This window comes from Miniopterus natalensis, chromosome 8 (assembly GCF_054644295.1).
Source record: "Miniopterus natalensis isolate mMinNat1 chromosome 8, mMinNat1.hap1, whole genome shotgun sequence".
Lineage (NCBI taxonomy): Eukaryota > Metazoa > Chordata > Mammalia > Chiroptera > Miniopteridae > Miniopterus > Miniopterus natalensis.
In genome coordinates, this window is record NC_142088.1 from 81,845,245 (window position 1) to 81,862,258 (window position 17,014).

The window sequence follows — 17,014 nt, forward strand, 5'->3', positions numbered from 1 at the left end:
CCCAGTGAAACTCATTTCCGACTTCTTACTTCCAAAACTGTAACATAATGAGCTTAAGTTGTTTTAAGCCACCAAATCTGTGGGAATCTGTTACACCTACACGTAGGGAGTATTCAAGACCGCCCCAGTTTCAATGAATTGCTAGAGGGATTTCACAGGATTCAACAATATTAGGCACTGCTCAGATAGACCACCTCTACCTAGCACATACCAAAATTTCAGATTCCCAGGATAAAAGCAGGTGTTCAGCATAAACTATATTGTTCATAAGCAACTTAGGTACAGTAAGCCATTCTTATCAGTTAGGCAGGTGGGAACCCTTCTGAAATCCAAGTTCTCATATGTCAGCCAAGGATGGACCTCATAAGTAGTTCATTCTAAGATAAGCAGTGAGGCTTGCTATATTAACTCTTCTACACAAGCAGCAACAGGAAACTAATACACAAATTTAAAGAAAATGCATAAAGCAATAATCATGTGCAGTTGGGGCACACAATATATAAAGATATAATTTGTACAACAATAACAGCACACAGGAAAGGTGAGAGATGAAGTTTTACAAAAGAAAAATGTTTGTATACCACTGTAATTAAGTTGATATTAACTCAAACTACATTGTTTTAGTTGCGATATTAATTTTAATCCCAATGTAAACCATTAAAAAATAAATTTAAAAAAATAGTAAAAGAAATGAGAATTAAAATAGCACACTAAAAATATCTAACACAAAAGACAGCAATAATAAAAAAATGAGGAACAAAAAGACACAATACACATAAAACACAAATATAAAATGGCAGATGTAATCCTACCTTATGTGTAATTACATTACATATAAATGGATGAACAAACCAGTTAAAAGCCAGACATTAACAGAATAGATTTTTAAAAACATAGTCTAACTGTATACTATCTACAACAGAAACATTTTAGATTCAAAGACAAAACAGGCTTAAAGTAAAAGAATGGAAAAGGATATACCATGCAAACAGTGCCAAAAGATAATCAGGAATGGCTACACTAATAGACAAAATAGAATATAGTATACCTGGCCAAGTGGTTCAGTTGGTTGGAGCATTGTCCCATACACCAAAAGGTTTTGGGTTCAATCTCTGACTGGGCCACATAAGGGAGGCATGGTAACTGAATGATGTTTCTCTCCCACCCCCCCACCCCCCCCCCCCCCCCCGCTTTAAAATCAATAAAAACATATCCTTGGGGAAGGATTTAAAAAAAAAAGAAAATCCTTTTCTAACCTACTGATAAGATTTAAACTTATAGAGTTAAGTATTTGATTAAAATTGGCATAAAATTCTATATAAACTCCTCTTACTGAAAATGTAGACAATTTGGAAACTCATAATTCTCCTCTGGAACACCTAAAAATAAACAATTATTTTATAATTCTTATTTTATTTTTTAAGTTTTAAAAAAATATTAATCCTCACCCAAGGACAGGCTTACTTACTGAGAGAGAGGAAGAGAGAGAGAGAAAAAGATCAATGTGAGAGAAATATCAATTGGCAGCCCTCCATACATGCCGCAACGGGGGATCAAACCTGCAACCCACGTATGTGCCCTGACCAGGAATCAAACCAGCAACCTTTCGGTGCAACACTCAACCAGCTGAACTACTCTGGCCAGGCATAAACGATTTTTTTAAAAAAAAGAAAATCCACAGAATAAGAGAAAAATTTTGCAAAGCACACATATAATAAGGAACTTATATATAAAATATATAAATAATTCTTACAACTCAATAATAAAAAGATAACTCATTTTTTATGTGCCAAGGATATGAATAGGTATTTCTTAAAATACATGAAATGCATGAAAATATGCTCAACATCACTAGTTAGCAGGGAAATTCAAATCAAAAACACAATGAGATACCACTTCATATACACTGGTATGGTTATTACAAAAACAAACAAAAAACGACAAAAAATCCACATGTGTTAACAAGGGTATAAAGAAATCAGAACCTTTACACACTTCTGGCAGAAATGTAAAATGGATAGAGCCCCTTTGGAAAACAGTCTGGCAGTTCTGTAAAAGGTTAAATGGAGTTATATATGGCCCAGTAATTCTACCACCCAAGAGAATTGAATACATATGTCCACATAAAAACCTGTACACAAATGTCCATAGCAGCATTTTTCATAATGGCCAAAAAGTGGAAACAACCCAAATGTCCACCAACTGATGAATGGATAAACAAACGTGGTTTATCCACAAAATGGAATATTATTTTGCCATAAAAAGGAACGGACAACAAAAAATACAAAGTGAAAGGAACCAGTCATAAAAGACCACATATTATATAATTTTATTTATGTAAAATGTCCAGCATAGGCAAATACGCAAAGTCACTGAAAGTAAACTAGGGGTGTCCCAAGGCTGGGAAGATAGATGGATAGGAGGTGGGGGAGGAGGGAAAGAGATGGGAAGATTGAGGACTGATGGCCAAAGGGGTCAAAGCATCTTTTTGGTATAATGAAAATGTTCTAAAATGTTCATGACTGCAGTGATGGTTGCATAACTCTGTAAATATTACTAAAAAACACTGAATTATACACTGCAATTGGTGGGTCATATGGTATATAGCTCAATGACAAGGTGCTAGAGTTATGGGGAAAGAAAAATATTTTCTATAAATGGTTGCAGAACAACTGGATACCTCAGTCCTTACTTCATAACATACAAAAGTTAACTCAGACTACATCATAGATCTGAATATAAAAACTAAAACTATCAAACTACTAGAAAAAAAACTTGGTGTCTCTGAGCTTGGCAAAGATTTCATTTTCTTAGTGTCTTCTGAAGAGCAATGGTATAAATTTTTTTTTAAAAACATATCTTTTTATTGATTTCAGAGAGAGGAAAGGAGGGGGAGAGAGAGAGAGAGAAACATCAATGATGAGAGAGTTATTGATCGGCTGCCTAGCCCGCAACTCGGGCATGTGCCCTGACGAGGAATTGAACCCTGATCACCTGGATCCTAGGTCGATGCTCAACTGCTGAGCCACGCCCGGCCGGACTAAATTTTTTTTAAAAAAAATGCATTCAACTTCATCAAAATTAGTGACTTAGTCTTCAAAACACACTATGAGGAAAATAAAAATACCAGCCACAGACTAGGAGAAAATACGTACAAAACATATATTTAACAAAGAATTTGTATCTAGAATATGTTAAATACTCTTACAACCCAATTAAAAAATACAAACAACCTAATAAAGAAAAGGGCAGAAGATTCAGGCATACATTTCACCAAAAAGAAAAAGATGTGATGGCAAATAAACACATGAAGAAGCTCATCATCATTGCTCACTATGGAAATGCACATCAAAATCACAATGAGATTCCAAAAGATTGGCCATCCGAAGGTCACTAAGGATGCTATGCAACTAAAATGCTCATACACTGCTGTTGAGAATGTCAAATGTTACAATTACTTTGAAAAACATCCAGCAGTTTCTTAAAAAAAAATAAACATACTCTTACCATACAATCCAACTATCATGTTCCTTGGTTATTCACCCAAATGTTATGGTATCATGATTTGAAAACTCATGCTCACACAAAAACCTGCACACAGATGTTTAGCAGCTGTATCCGTAATTGCCAAAACTTGGAAGCAAGCAAGATGTCCTTCAATAGGGGAATGGGTAAACAAACCATTCAGACAATGCAATATTACTCAGTGATAAAAACAACAACACTGAGCTATCAAGCCACAAAAAGACATGAAAGAACCTTACATGCATATTTCTAAGTTAAAGAAGCCAATCTACAAAAGCTATATATTATATGATTCCAAGTATATTCTATAAAAGGTAAAACTATAAAGACAGTAAAAAGATCAGTGGGTGCCAGGGGACCAAGGGAGGGAGGGATGAATAGGTGGGCACAGGAGATTTTTGGGGCAAGGAAACTCTTCTGTATGATGCTACATTAATGGGAGAAACATGTCATTATACATTTGTCAAGACCCATAAGCTGTTCAACCCAAAGAGTGAACCCTAATGTAAACTGCAGACTTTAGTTATAGTTAATAATAATGTATCAATACAGGCTCATCAACTGCAAGATGTTAATAATAAAAGAAAGTATGATGGGGTACGAGGGTATGTGGGAACTCTGTACGTTATACTCGATTCTTCTGTAAAACTGAAACTGTTCAAAAAAAGAAAGTAAAATTCTCTGCTTTTCACTGTGGGAAAACAGCAGCGAAAGAAAAACACACAATGAGATTCCAAAAGAATGGCCATCTGAAGTGTTGGCAAGGATATTATGCAGCTAAAATATTCACACTGCTGGTAAGAATGTCAAATGGTAAAACCACTTTAGAAAATAGTTTGGCAATTTCTTATGACCCACCCATTACACTCCTAGGTATTTACTCAAGAAAAATAAGTGCATGTGTCTACACAAATACTTGTACACAAATGTTCATAGCAGCTTTATCATTGTTGCCTAGGGACAAGAGATAAAGGCAATATAGTGATGGGATTACAAAGAGCATAAAGAACTATTTGAGGTAGTGAATGTTTACTATCTTGATAAAGGGATTATTTCACTGGTATATACATGTCAAAATTTACCAAATTACAAACTTTAAATGTGCATTTTATGTCAATTATCTCAATCAAGCTACATAATTTTTTTGCACATATGGAGGGCAAACCATATGTCCCAATTTGCACATGAACAACTACAACTAGATTATTATAAATTTCTTAAAGGCTTATTTTACTGATTCCCTTTGGCTAAGATTTTCAATAACTGATTAGTTATTGAAAGTGAAATTTTAAAATTAAAATAGTAAGAAAAAAGAAAACCAATATAAATACTTCCATTCAAAAACCAATTATATAGTCTCTAACCACAATAAAAAAATCATTACTAATAAAACATCCATATAGCCTTTTATGTCTGATTATATGGCAGAAAACAGTAAAATATTATCTTCAAAATTCTGAGCGAAAAATAACCACCAATCTAGATTTCATACATAACTAAAATAGTCAAGAAGAAGAGATTTCCAACAGAAATCTTAAGTTATCCCCAACAGGTACTTAGCTGAGGAACTTCCAAAAAAATATACTTCAAAAAGAAGGGAAGTGATTCCAAGAAAACAAAAGCCAGCAAGCAGATGGTGAACATGGTAACCTCAACAAGTACTAACTGTTTAAAACAAGAATAAAATGCTTAACTGGGGAAGTGGAAGGAACAAGGTAAGATTGTAGCACAGAACAACTGTGACAACATGAGTGATTGAGCTATTCTCCCATACTCGCCTTCTTCTGGAAGCCCGTCCGTGTCCCTCCACCACCACCACCTCCTCCAACCCCCCATCTGATTACCAAGTGTCACCGGGTTAGCCAAGTATGGTCCCACACCCTAGGCCACAACTGACTGAGGGTCCAGAGGTGGGTCCAAGCAGGAGCAAACAGACAATCTCTAAAAATTACAAATAGATTACCAAAAGCAAAGAGTAGGTGTCAACCGGTATTGAGCTGTGCTAGTGGAGAGCTGCATGCCTTGCTGATACCACCTTCTATCTCTGCTCTGTCTGAAATGCTTCCTCCCTTTTTCTACGTGTCCAAACCCTTTTATGGACCCAGCTTATGCCTTCCCTATCCCCCTACATGGTCAGCTTTTCCTCTAAAATGAAAGAAGTGGAAAATAATATCCTCTGTGGACTGTCCGTGTGCTGGGTGCTTCATATATTATTACCACCTAACCTCAACCACACTGGAGTGACAGCTCCTGCTCTCTCCATTCTTCATGGCGTCATCTTTCTTAAAGGATATTACTCATATAATAGCTTCACTAACTATTCTATATGTTTACATGTGTTCTCTGCAGCTAGACTACAAGTTCTCAAATATAGAAACTGTATCTTCTACTTTATCTTATCTCTGTCCATCTCTCTTCCCTCCACTGGTCCCCTTCCCTTTCAAAGTACACCCTATTTCTCAATCCCTTCTCATTACTACTACAATTACTACTATAATAAAAGCTAACATTTATGATAGTTTTCACAGTGTTGGCACTCTGCTAAATGCTTTACAAACATTTTGTTTAATCCTCATAACAATCCCATAAGGTAGATATTATCTCCCCACTTCACACAGGAGGGAAAAAGCTTGGAGAATTTAAAGAGCTTGCTTTCTCACAGTAGGATGACCCTAGCTCTATAAAATATCACTGTTGACTCCACAACTACCACATCCCCCACAGTGATCCCCCATCCAATCTTTATATGCTGTGGCAGTTTACACAGTACTCAACTTGGGTAAGTTCAAACTACATTTCCCAGAATCCTCTTCCCATATGATTTGAGGTCAGACTTGGCAAAAAAAGAAATTACTACCTAAAGGTCATGGCTAGACAGAGGCAGAGCTGTCAGAGTTCACAGTCTCTGCTCTCCCCTGCTCTACATGCAGCTCTTTGGCCAACCCTGCTGGCCAAATAGCACCCTCAGGCCCACCACCAAACCCTGGCAGGAGACCATAGAAGAGGAACTATGCAGAGGCAATAGCTTTCCATGAGCTTTCCACCAGCTCTTCTACATGGTCCCAAATCCAACAGCTGGGCACACCTGGCTTCTCAGATTCACCTGCAAACTCAGACTTAACCCATGCACCCCTGCTTTGGGAAGGATGATGAGGGACTGACCTGACACCGCCCCTTTACAGACTCCAATTTCCAAATTTCTTCCACAACTGTGTAAGGCTTGACCCCTTTCATAAATCCCTTACTTCATATCATAGCAGTTCAGCTTCCCTGAATGAACCCTAACTAATGCAACCACTCAAGCCTTCTCCAAATCTGCTGACCAAGAAATCTCTGCAGCTTTCCCTTCTGAGATCTTTCCATATAACCAAATCTAAGAACTAGGCCCTTTCAGACTCCAGTTAAGCCTTACTTGACCAGTTCTGCACTATCCATCTTGCTTCCAAACAGGCTGAAGTATCCCGCGTTCTAAAGAAGCCGTGTCTCCCTACTTGGCCTTCCCATTTGCAAAAAAGCAAGATTTAAATTAAAACAAAAAAACACTAGGGTGGGGATCAGATGAGCCAATGGCAATACCAACTTACTAACTAGAATGAAGTAAGCTAGGAACACAGCCTACTTCTACGCACTGGTGAGAGGTGTGAAGGTGGAGAAAAAGAAAACAAGGAACCGGAAGATTCCGAGGAAAAAAATATGTGTTAATATGTGTTTTATCCCAAATGTGTTTTTCATTGGGAAGCAGGGAGGCTTCTTTTTAATGCAACCATTGTGGCCTATCCAAGTATATTCCTAGATCATTTTAAAATTTCTAGTGGGCATTAAAGACTGCGGGTACAATTTTTCCAGTAATTTCTTTTCTTTTCCAGAAAGATATTCCCTCTCTTTTTGGCTAAAGTATTTCAAAAACCATATTTCATTAACCTTGGGTCTCTTCTTTCTTTTCTTTTTTTTTTTATATGTCTTTATTGATTTCAGAGAGAGGAAGGGAGAGAGGGAAAGAGATAGAAACATCAATGATGAGTCATTGATCAGCTGCCCCAATTGGGGATCACAACTTGGGCATATGCCCTGACCAGGAATCAAACCGTGACCTCCTGGTTCATAGGTTGACGCTCAACCACTGAGCCATGCCGGTGAGCTTGGGTCCCCTTTCATATCCTGAGAATAACTCAGTTCTTCTCTGTATTTTCCAAAGCTCAATACTTACTATCCTGGATTTTATCCCTGAACTATCCCACAGGTGATTCTGATTTCTCTCACATCAGTACTAAAGTTATTCACTCTTTGAACAAGTACTTACTGACAGCCTACTATATGTCAAACACAATTCAGTGCAAGGTATCTGGTTATAAAATACCTTTAATTAAGTAAGAGGTCTCATCCTGACAATTTAATTGCATTTAAACCAAGCTATTTATCTTCCTAATGCTGCTCTATCACAAATCCTCCCTGGACTACTGTCATTTTAACAACTTCCCAAGCAAGAAAAATTAAATCTCTTTTGACTCTATTATTTTCTATTAAGTGGTGGGTCTCATGGAATCACAGGCTAGACAGGTCTTTAAGAAATCACTGCCCGGCCGGGCGTGGCTCAGCAGTTGAGAGTCGACCTAGGATTCAGACGATCAGGGTTCGATTCCCGGTCAGGGCACATGCCCAGGTTGTGGGCTCAATCAGTGACTCTCTCATCATTGATGTTTCTGTCTCTCTCTCTCCCTCTCCTTTCCTCTCTCTGAAATCAATAAAGATATAAAATAAAAAATAAAAAAGAAATCACCTACGGCAACTTTTCAAATTTAGAAATGTTAAAGTCACTCTGTCACAGTCTATTTCTAATTAATGGCAGATTTAAGACTGAACTCAGGCTTCCTACCTACCATCAGTGTTCAACAAACAGAATGGAATACAGTTTGTGGTACTCACTTCAGGAAAACTCTAGGTAAGAAAACCCTCGGGACATCCCTGAGAAAAACCTTCCAACCCTAAGGCTCTAACAGTCCATGACTATGGGACATAACTTTCTGATGCTGATTAATAAACATTACATGACCTCAGAGCACATAACTAATCTACCCTTTCTCAAGTCATGGGCAGGATTTATATAGGCAGGGACCTGGTGGTCTGTGAGTGAAGTCATTAGAATGCAACCACGCACTGCTCACAGACTGGCTGGTTAGCACTGCACTCTCTCAAAGCAAATTTTTATCAACACTACGGGTACCTTCTCCTTTGTTTGTTTCCTTACAGTGTCTGAGCTAGATAGATGTTTTGTAAATATTGTATGACACACTGTTCTTAAACATTGTAAGTCATAGTACACAATGCAATTATTAATTTTAAAAAGGAGTCAACAGGCTACTTAAAAACACCTAAACTGATTTAAAAATACATTAAAGCCACCATATAAATCTCTCCTTAAACTGAATCAGAGGGCACTGGTCTGATTTCCTTATATTAAAACGAACAAAATATTTTGGATTAAAACTCCACAAATACCATTAAAAAGTAGCCAAGTTGGCCAAAGTTAGAGTAATCACAAACTTATCAAACAATGATAATGAAGTATCTTTAAGTCACAAATCTAAAATAAAATACAACTTGGTAACATTTAATAATAGCACAGAAACAATTAAAAACTGACTTTAGTCCAGCTGGTGGCGTGGCTCAGCAGTTGAACATCAGCTTAGGATCCAGGAGATCGAGGTTAGATTCCCAGTCAAGGCACAAGTCCAGGTTGTGGGCTCGATCCCCAGCAGAGGGCACGCAGGAGGCAGCAGATCAATGACTCTCTCTCACTGATTTTTCTCTTCCTCTCTGCCTCTCCCTTCCTCTCTCTGAAATCAATAAAGATATATTAAAACAAACACAAAAAAACTGACTTTATCTTGGACTGCATATCTGTTCCCAAAGGCTTATAAAAAATAATCAGTATTGCCCTAGCCAGTTTGGCTCAGCGGTTAGACCATCAACCTGCGGAATGAAGGGTCTCGGGTTCAATTCTGGCCAAGGGCACAAACCTAGGTTGCAGGCTCAATCCCCGGTCCCAGTCGGGGCACATGTGGGAGGCAATCGATGTGTCTCTCTCACATCGATGTTTCTGCCTCTCTCTCCCTTCCACTCTCTGAAACGCAATGGAAAAAATATCATCAGGTGAAGATTAAAAAAAATAATAATCAGTATCAACTCGTACTTTCGTCGCTGTCTCCTATTAGTTTTCAAAAATAATTCTGAAAATCTTTTCCACAGCATTGCCACTGTGGTAGGGCTGTTCACATATACAGCTGGCCCTTGAATGACACGAGTCTGAAAAGTGCAGGTCCACTTACAGGTATCTTCTCAATAAACCCCTGTACTGTTTTCAGTCTGCAGATGCAGAGGGCCAGCTGTGTGCACTGTTCTAAGCCATTTTATATGGGGGCACTTAAGCATCTCCGTTTTGGTATCCAAGGGGGGTACTGGAACCAATCCCCTGCGGATTCTGAGGGACAACTAAGTTTTGAGGGTCAAGTTACACATGGATTTTCAACTGGGTGGGGTTAGCATCCCTGACACCCGTGTTTTCTCCTTCTGAGCACAAGGATATGTTGAACCTCCCCACCCATTTAACTCAGATACAGACAACAGACTTCCTTTGGCCAATACACGTGGTGGCGAGTGTAGTGAATGTTTCTTCCAGGTAAAATCAAAGCCATGAAGCGCTGTGACATTCTACTCTTCCCCTCCCTGTGCCTTGTGAGAGACATTTGGTCTTTGTCCCCATGTCTGGCACAGAGCTTCTAAAATCCTTAAAGTTTCCTAAGCAGTAACAACACATAGGTGTCTTGATATTCAAAACAAATCCCTTCAGACCACACTTGAGTTTATATTAATGAGATGACTACTGACAAGCACCTAGAGATGGAGGCTGGTAGCCAGGGGAACCAACCAGGTAATTAGATGGCTAGAACCCCATTCCCTGGCCTCTGGGAAGGAGAGAGACTGGAAATTAAGTTTGGGTGCTAACGGGTGATGATGGAATCAGTCATGCCTCGGTAATAAAGCCTCCATTTCAGGGGCTGTTTTATTTTTATTTTTTTAGAGAGAGAGGAAGGGAAAGGAGAGAAAGGAGGGAGAAAGAGAGGGAGGGAGAGAGAGAGAGAACATCAATGTGAGAAACACGGATTGATTGCCTCCCATACTTGCCCCGACCAGGGATCAAACCCACAACCTTTTGGTGTTTGGGAGGACACTCCAACCAACTGAGCCACACCAGCAGGGCTCAATGAGGGTTTTTAACCCAACAGGATAGGTTTAGAGACCTTCTGGGTTGGCAGACAACTGGAGGTGCTGAAAGAGGAGCTCACTCAGACAGAACATGGAAGCTCCACTCCCCACTTTCCCCATGTCCTGCCCTATGCATCTCTTCCACCTGGCTGTTCCTCAGTTACACCCTTTTATGACAGACTGGAAATCTATTAAGTGTTTCCTGAAATCTGTGAGCCATTCTAGTAAATTAATCAAACTGGAGAAGGGGTGATGGGAGTTTCCAATTACCTGGCCTTAGAAGTCTCGTAAGACTTAACTTGTGTGATCTGACACTATCTCCAGGTAGACAGTGTAAGAATTTAAACTGTGCCACACCCATCTGGTATTGAAGAATTTGTGTGTGGAAAGCCACACACACACACGTATTTGGTGACCCAAAGTGTGAGAAGCATTCAGTGCAATATAAAAAAATTTTTTTTCTTTACACCTGGCAATCAGTTGTTCCAGATAATGGTTGCTCCCAAGTGAGGTCCCAAAGTGAGGATCCAAAGTGGGACCTAAAGTAAATATGACAATACTGAGTGGAAACCACCAAATTGATCTTCAATGAACACAGAATGAACAAAAGAAATCAACCTTTGTGGTTTTAAGCCATTGAGATTTGGGGAGTATTGTTCAAAGCCTGTTCAGAAATGATATAGTCTGAAACTTAAGTTAAAATCACACTGAAAATTCCTAATGCTCATTCTGTTCATTAAAAAAAAAAAAAAAAGTCAATTCTCTGAAGTACATTAAACTCTCCTGTACTACTTTCCCTAGATATCAGGAAAAAAGACACTTTCCATACCACTCATTTTAAATGTATTCTCAGCTTATTCTAACCCCACTGAGAAGTGTACATAATACAAAAAAAGAAATCATTCAGGTTTACCCGAGTATTTATCAGAACCCTTTGACTTAGTCATTATAATGGATGAGCAGTGAAAATATCTGACTTTGAGTGTGTTTTTAAATCAGATTCCAGTGCACGCATGCCCATGGAGAAGGCTGCATGGAATAAGAGCATGTACAGAACACCTGCTCTAACTAGAAGAGCCAGACAAAATCCCAAACTCTACTATGTGACTTTGAGCAAGAGTCTTTAAAAAAAAAAAAGTTTTTATTGATTTTAGAGAGAGAGGAAGGGAGAGGGAGAGAGAAGCATCTATGTGAGATAGCAACATCCATCGGCCGCCTCCTGCACACTCCCAACCCGGGCATGTGCCCTGACCTGGAATCAAACCAGTGACCTTTTGGTGCATGGGACAACACTCAACCAACTAAGCCACACCAGCCAGGGCTTGAACAAGAGCCTTAACATCTCTGAGCTTCAGTTTCCTCACCTGTAAAATTAAGATAATATATATGATCTACCATAGTTGCTGTGAAGCTAATGTGTGACGTTTCTGGCACATAATAGACAGATATTACGTCTTCCTTCCAAGATAGTTTGAGGTTTACAGAAAGTTGTGTGATATCTTCAATGCAGAAGACATGCCTTTATGAAACAAAAATGGAAAGCTGAAAGAGACACCAATCCAAGATGCAAAACAAGGTTGAGAGGAAAAAGAGATGGGCGAGATCAAGGACTGCCAAGACGATACTCAACTGCAGAATTAAAATACTCACAAGATGAAAATATTCCTAATGCATACTGGAGGCATAAAGAACACAACTGTATATGTGACTATGGAGGTCAAACCCAAGAAGCTCTCCTAGAATGCAAAGTAACACAGCAAAGAGATGAAAATATTAAGAGACAATGACACACAAGAAGGATGGAGAATGGAGATCTAATCTAAAAACGACACACATTGCCAAGGAACCAGAACACAAAGAAAAAACAAAGGTACACACACAAGAAACTGAAGGAGCTGAAATAAAACTGAAATATTATGAACAGGTAGCTGACTCCTGCATTTAAATACCTGTTTAATACACACACCCACATACTCAAAGACAGAAGGCAAGAAAACAGTATTTTCCCTTATCCAACCTCCTTAAACCAATTTGGCAAATTAACCAACTTTCTCCATTCTCTCTATACAGTCTTCTGATAAACTGCTTAACGTTCACCACGACATAAGCTTATTTATTTTAAAATCCTTACCTGAGGATGTGTTTTCGTTATTTTTAGAGAGAGAGGGAGGAAGGAAGAGAAACATCAAAGTGAGAGAAAAACATCCATCAGTTGCCTCCCGTATGCACTCCAATCTGGGCTCGAACCCACAACCCAGGTATGTGTATTCTAGAGGAGAAATTATTGGCCTGATAGCTCAAATTCCTAAGTTCCCAACACAAATCTAGATGTTTCTGTGTGGATGCTTGATAAAGACTATTAATACTAGAGGAGGCCCCCATCCCTTATCTGCAGGGAACCCCAGGGGAAAAAAGTGGCCTCCCCTTTGTCTCAATGGAACACAATTTAGGTTGCTACCTGAATCTGCGTCCCCTGGCTGCAGCTCCTTTTGCTCAAGTGTTTTTATCCTTCATTACAATAGAAGATTAATTTTGGTTTACAGTAATAGTGGCCGTGGTGGGATCCAGACTGACTGTGCTCCAGTCCTAGTGCCATCATGGACTTATGCAAGGTACTGGCAAGAGACCACTGTTCTCTAAGGGCTCCTCCAGCAGTCCTAGCGATTGGTAGCAAGTCCTCCTGGATCCAAACAACCCTCTTGCTCAAGATTTTGGCCTTTATTTGAACATTTTCTTATTTCTTTTTCTGTTTGCCAGATTCCATTCATCTGAGTGGGAGATTCGGATTCAAGATTTCCAGTTCTCTTGTCTTCAAGTCAGAGATTTGGGTTTTGGTTTTTCCATCTCCACTTGTCTACAGGGGAGGGACCCTTCATTCAGGTAAGGGCTTAGTCCATAAGGATATTCTGACCAAGGAAGGGAGCCTTCATCCAATTTTGGGCTTGGTCCACAGTGGGAGATCTCATCCATAAGGCTCAGACTCAGCCCGATGCATAAAGTTTATGAGGACATGCACGCTGCTTACAGTGCACTCGAGGGGACGCCTTCATTAGGGAGTGCAAATGGGTAACCCATGTTAAATTGTAACTGGCTAGATCTTTGGACAAGAATTACTGGGATTTACAGTGAAACTGGCCATTATGGGAAACTTTAGACCTCCCCAAGCTTGTTTTTCTCAAAGCTAAGTTAGAAAACTGCAGCTATAAAATAAAACTGAATGGTATAGCTATCTTAATGGTACACCTAGAGGCTTCCAATTGTATTCAGGACTCTAAGGCACATGAACAATCAAAAGAAGCAAAAATGGCACCTGAGGCTTCCTCTCCTCCCCCCACCGCACTACCTTCTTTGTCTCAGGACATGTGGCAGTAGACACCTTGTGCTCAGGCACAGCACAGCTCCAGGAAAATCTGCTCCTTTAAAAACCAGTCTCCTTCCAGCCTGAACTTTCTAACTTTAATGTGCAAATTAGCTTTCTGTTTTTTTTATAAATTTATCTTTATTGTTGCAAGTATTACAGGTGTCCTATTTTCCCCCCAACTGACCCCCTCCACCTCGCTCCCACGCCCTCCACAGGCCTTCACCCCATTATTGTCTGTGTCCATGGGTTATGCACATGTGCATATAACTTCTTTGGTTAATCTCTTCCCACTCTCCATCCCCCTTCCCTCTTCCCTCTGAAATATGATCATCTGTCACATGTGTCAATGTCTCTGGATCTACTTAGTTCATGAAATTCTTTTGTTCATTAGCTTCTTATTAAAGAAGACCCTTCAACATTTCCTGTAGTGCTGGTCTGGTGGTGATGAACTCCTTTAGCTTTTCCTTGTCTGAGAAGTTCTTTATCTGACCTTCAATTCTAAATGACAGCTTTGCTGGGTAGAGTAATCTTGGTTGTAGTTCCATGTTTTTCATCACTTTGAATATTTCTTGCCACTCCCTTCTGGCCTGCAAAGTTTCTGTTGAGAAATCAGCTGACAGTCATATGGGTGCTCCCTTGTAGGTAACTAACTGCTTTTCTCTTGCTGCTTTTAAGATTCTCTCTTTGTCTTTAACCTTTGGCATTTTAATTCTGATGTGCCTTGCTGTGGGCCTCTTTGGGTTCCTCTTGTTTGGGATGCTTCCTGGACTTGTAAGTCTATTTCTTTCCCCAGGTAGGGGAAGTTTTCTGTCATTATTTTTTCAAATAGGTTTTTAATTTCTTGCTCTCTTTCCTCTCCTTCTGGCACCCCAGTAATATGAATGTTGGGCCTCTTGAAGTTGTCCAGAGGCTCCTTATGCTATCTTCATATTTCTGGATTCTTTTTTCTTTTTGCTCTTCTGGTTGGGTGTTTGTTTCTTCATATTCCAAATTGCTGACTTGATTCTCAGCAACAGATCTACTCTGTTGATCTCCTGCAAATTATTCATTTCAGTTCGTGCAGCCTTCATTTCAAATTGGTTCTTTATTATGTCATCGATTTTCTCAATTATTTTCATCATACTCTTACTAATATCCTTGAGCATCCTTATAACCACTATTCTGAACTCTGTAACTGTGAGCTTGCTTGGATCTATTTCATTTAGTTCCTCTTCTAGAGATTTCTTCTGTTCTTTCCTTCGTGACATGTTTCTTTGCCTCTGCATTTTGGTTGCTTCCAGGTGTTTGTTTCTATGTATTAGGTAGAGCTGCTATGTCTCCTGGAATTTGTAGAGTGGCTTTGTGTAGTAGGTGTCCTGTAGGGTCCAGTGGCTAAGCCTCCCCAGTCACCTGAGCTGGGCCTTCTAGGTGCTCCCATGTGGGCTGTGCGCACTGTCCTGTTGTAGTTGAGCCTTGGTTGCTGTTGGTGTCACTGGGAGGCTCTGACCCCCAGGCCAATCAGCTGTGAGGACCAGCTGCAACTATAGCCAGAGAGTTGCTGTGCTGGAGACACCCCTATGGAGCAGGATTTACTTTAGTGGAGTTTTGGTGGTCACCAACTGCATCCCTTGAGTGTGTCACTTGTGGATGTGGTAGGGTTGTAATCCAGCGTGGTCGAGTCTGACCACCAGGTGCACTGTCTCTGGGAACTCCAAAGTCAGCCTCTGCCTGTGCCTTGCCCAGGGCAACCCAGGATGAGCTACACAGCAAACTGTAGATGGCTGCTACTTGTGCTGGGCTTGGAGGTGTCCAGGAGAGGCCAACCTATGAGCCAATGCAGGCTTCAGCTAGTGCCAGGCCTGGGGCCACTTATCGAGCCATATGGGGCCCACTGCTGCTTGAGAGATTTTAGGGAAGTCCTAAGCATAAGGCTCAAGAGGCCACTTGCAGAGAAAAGCCCCTGGAAATGGCTTGGATGAGCTTCCAAGTAGGGAGGGGCGGGGCCTCCGGGAATCATGGGGCGAGGCGAAAGGTGTGAGCCAGGTGTTGGTGATTCAAATATGGTGCCTGCCTGCCAGCTGTGTGTGGGGAGGACTCGTCAAAGGAGCAATGGCCTCTGCCAGCTCTTTTGCCTGGGAGAAAGCCACCCCTCCACCTCTTGCCCCAACTTCAGGCAGGTTGGTTCCTCCCCCCGAAGTGTCCCAGGTCCTTTCAGGCTGCTGCCGGGCACTGGGGCTCAGAGGGAGCGCGTCTGAGTGAGTCCATGCACGGGCCCTTTAAGAGGAGCTGCTGGGGCTCCTGCAGCCTCTCCAACCCTCACAGACAGTCCCCGCTGGTTTCACAGCCCAGAGTTGTGGGGACGTCTCTTCCTGGCCCTGGAGCCCTGGGCTGGGGGCCTGCTGTGGGGCTGGGACCCCCCCCTCCTCCGGGAAACCCCCACCGCCGAGATTCCCTCCCGGTTTACCCACAGCACCACGTGTGGGCCCGCAGCAGCGTCTCCCCTCCTACCACTCTTGGTGCTCCTTCAGCTCCCTGGTTGTGGGGCTTCTGTTCAGCCGGATTTCAGGAGGCTCTGAGTGATGGTGGTTCTGTATTTTAGTTGTAATTTTGATGTGGTGGCGGGAGGCAGCGAATGGAGCTGTTACCTACGCTGCCATCTTGTTTCTATTTCTTTTTGTTTGTGTTTGTCAGTAGGTCCACCTTAAGGACCACCCTTAAAAGAAAGGATCTCAAACCTCTCACAGACAATAGAATGTATTCTATGATTGATTACAAACTGATTTTTAAAACAGCTTTAAAGAAATTCTTACAGCATGCCAAGCTTCGATCATCTAAGCAAAACATTAACTTAGTCCATCTGTGAGAAACATAATTTGGATTGGTTAT

The 17,014-nt window shown here is 40.7% G+C and overlaps 1 protein-coding gene across 4 annotated transcripts in view; it reads right to left on the reverse strand.

Annotated features, from left to right (window-relative positions):
• MAP3K2 (mitogen-activated protein kinase kinase kinase 2) overlaps window positions 1-17,014 on the reverse strand; it is a 65,917-nt gene that overhangs the window by 37,679 nt on the left and 11,224 nt on the right. For 2 of the 4 annotated variants that reach the window (XM_087819939.1, XM_016201713.2), the window contains exon 1: window positions 9,167-9,329. The exons of 1 other annotated variant lie outside the window; for it this stretch is intronic. The gene's annotated coding sequence lies outside the window, so the exon portion shown is untranslated. Of the gene's footprint in view, window positions 1-9,166; window positions 9,330-17,014 lie in introns of those variants that run through there. One more of the 4 variants, XM_016201714.2, reaches the window with a different exon arrangement.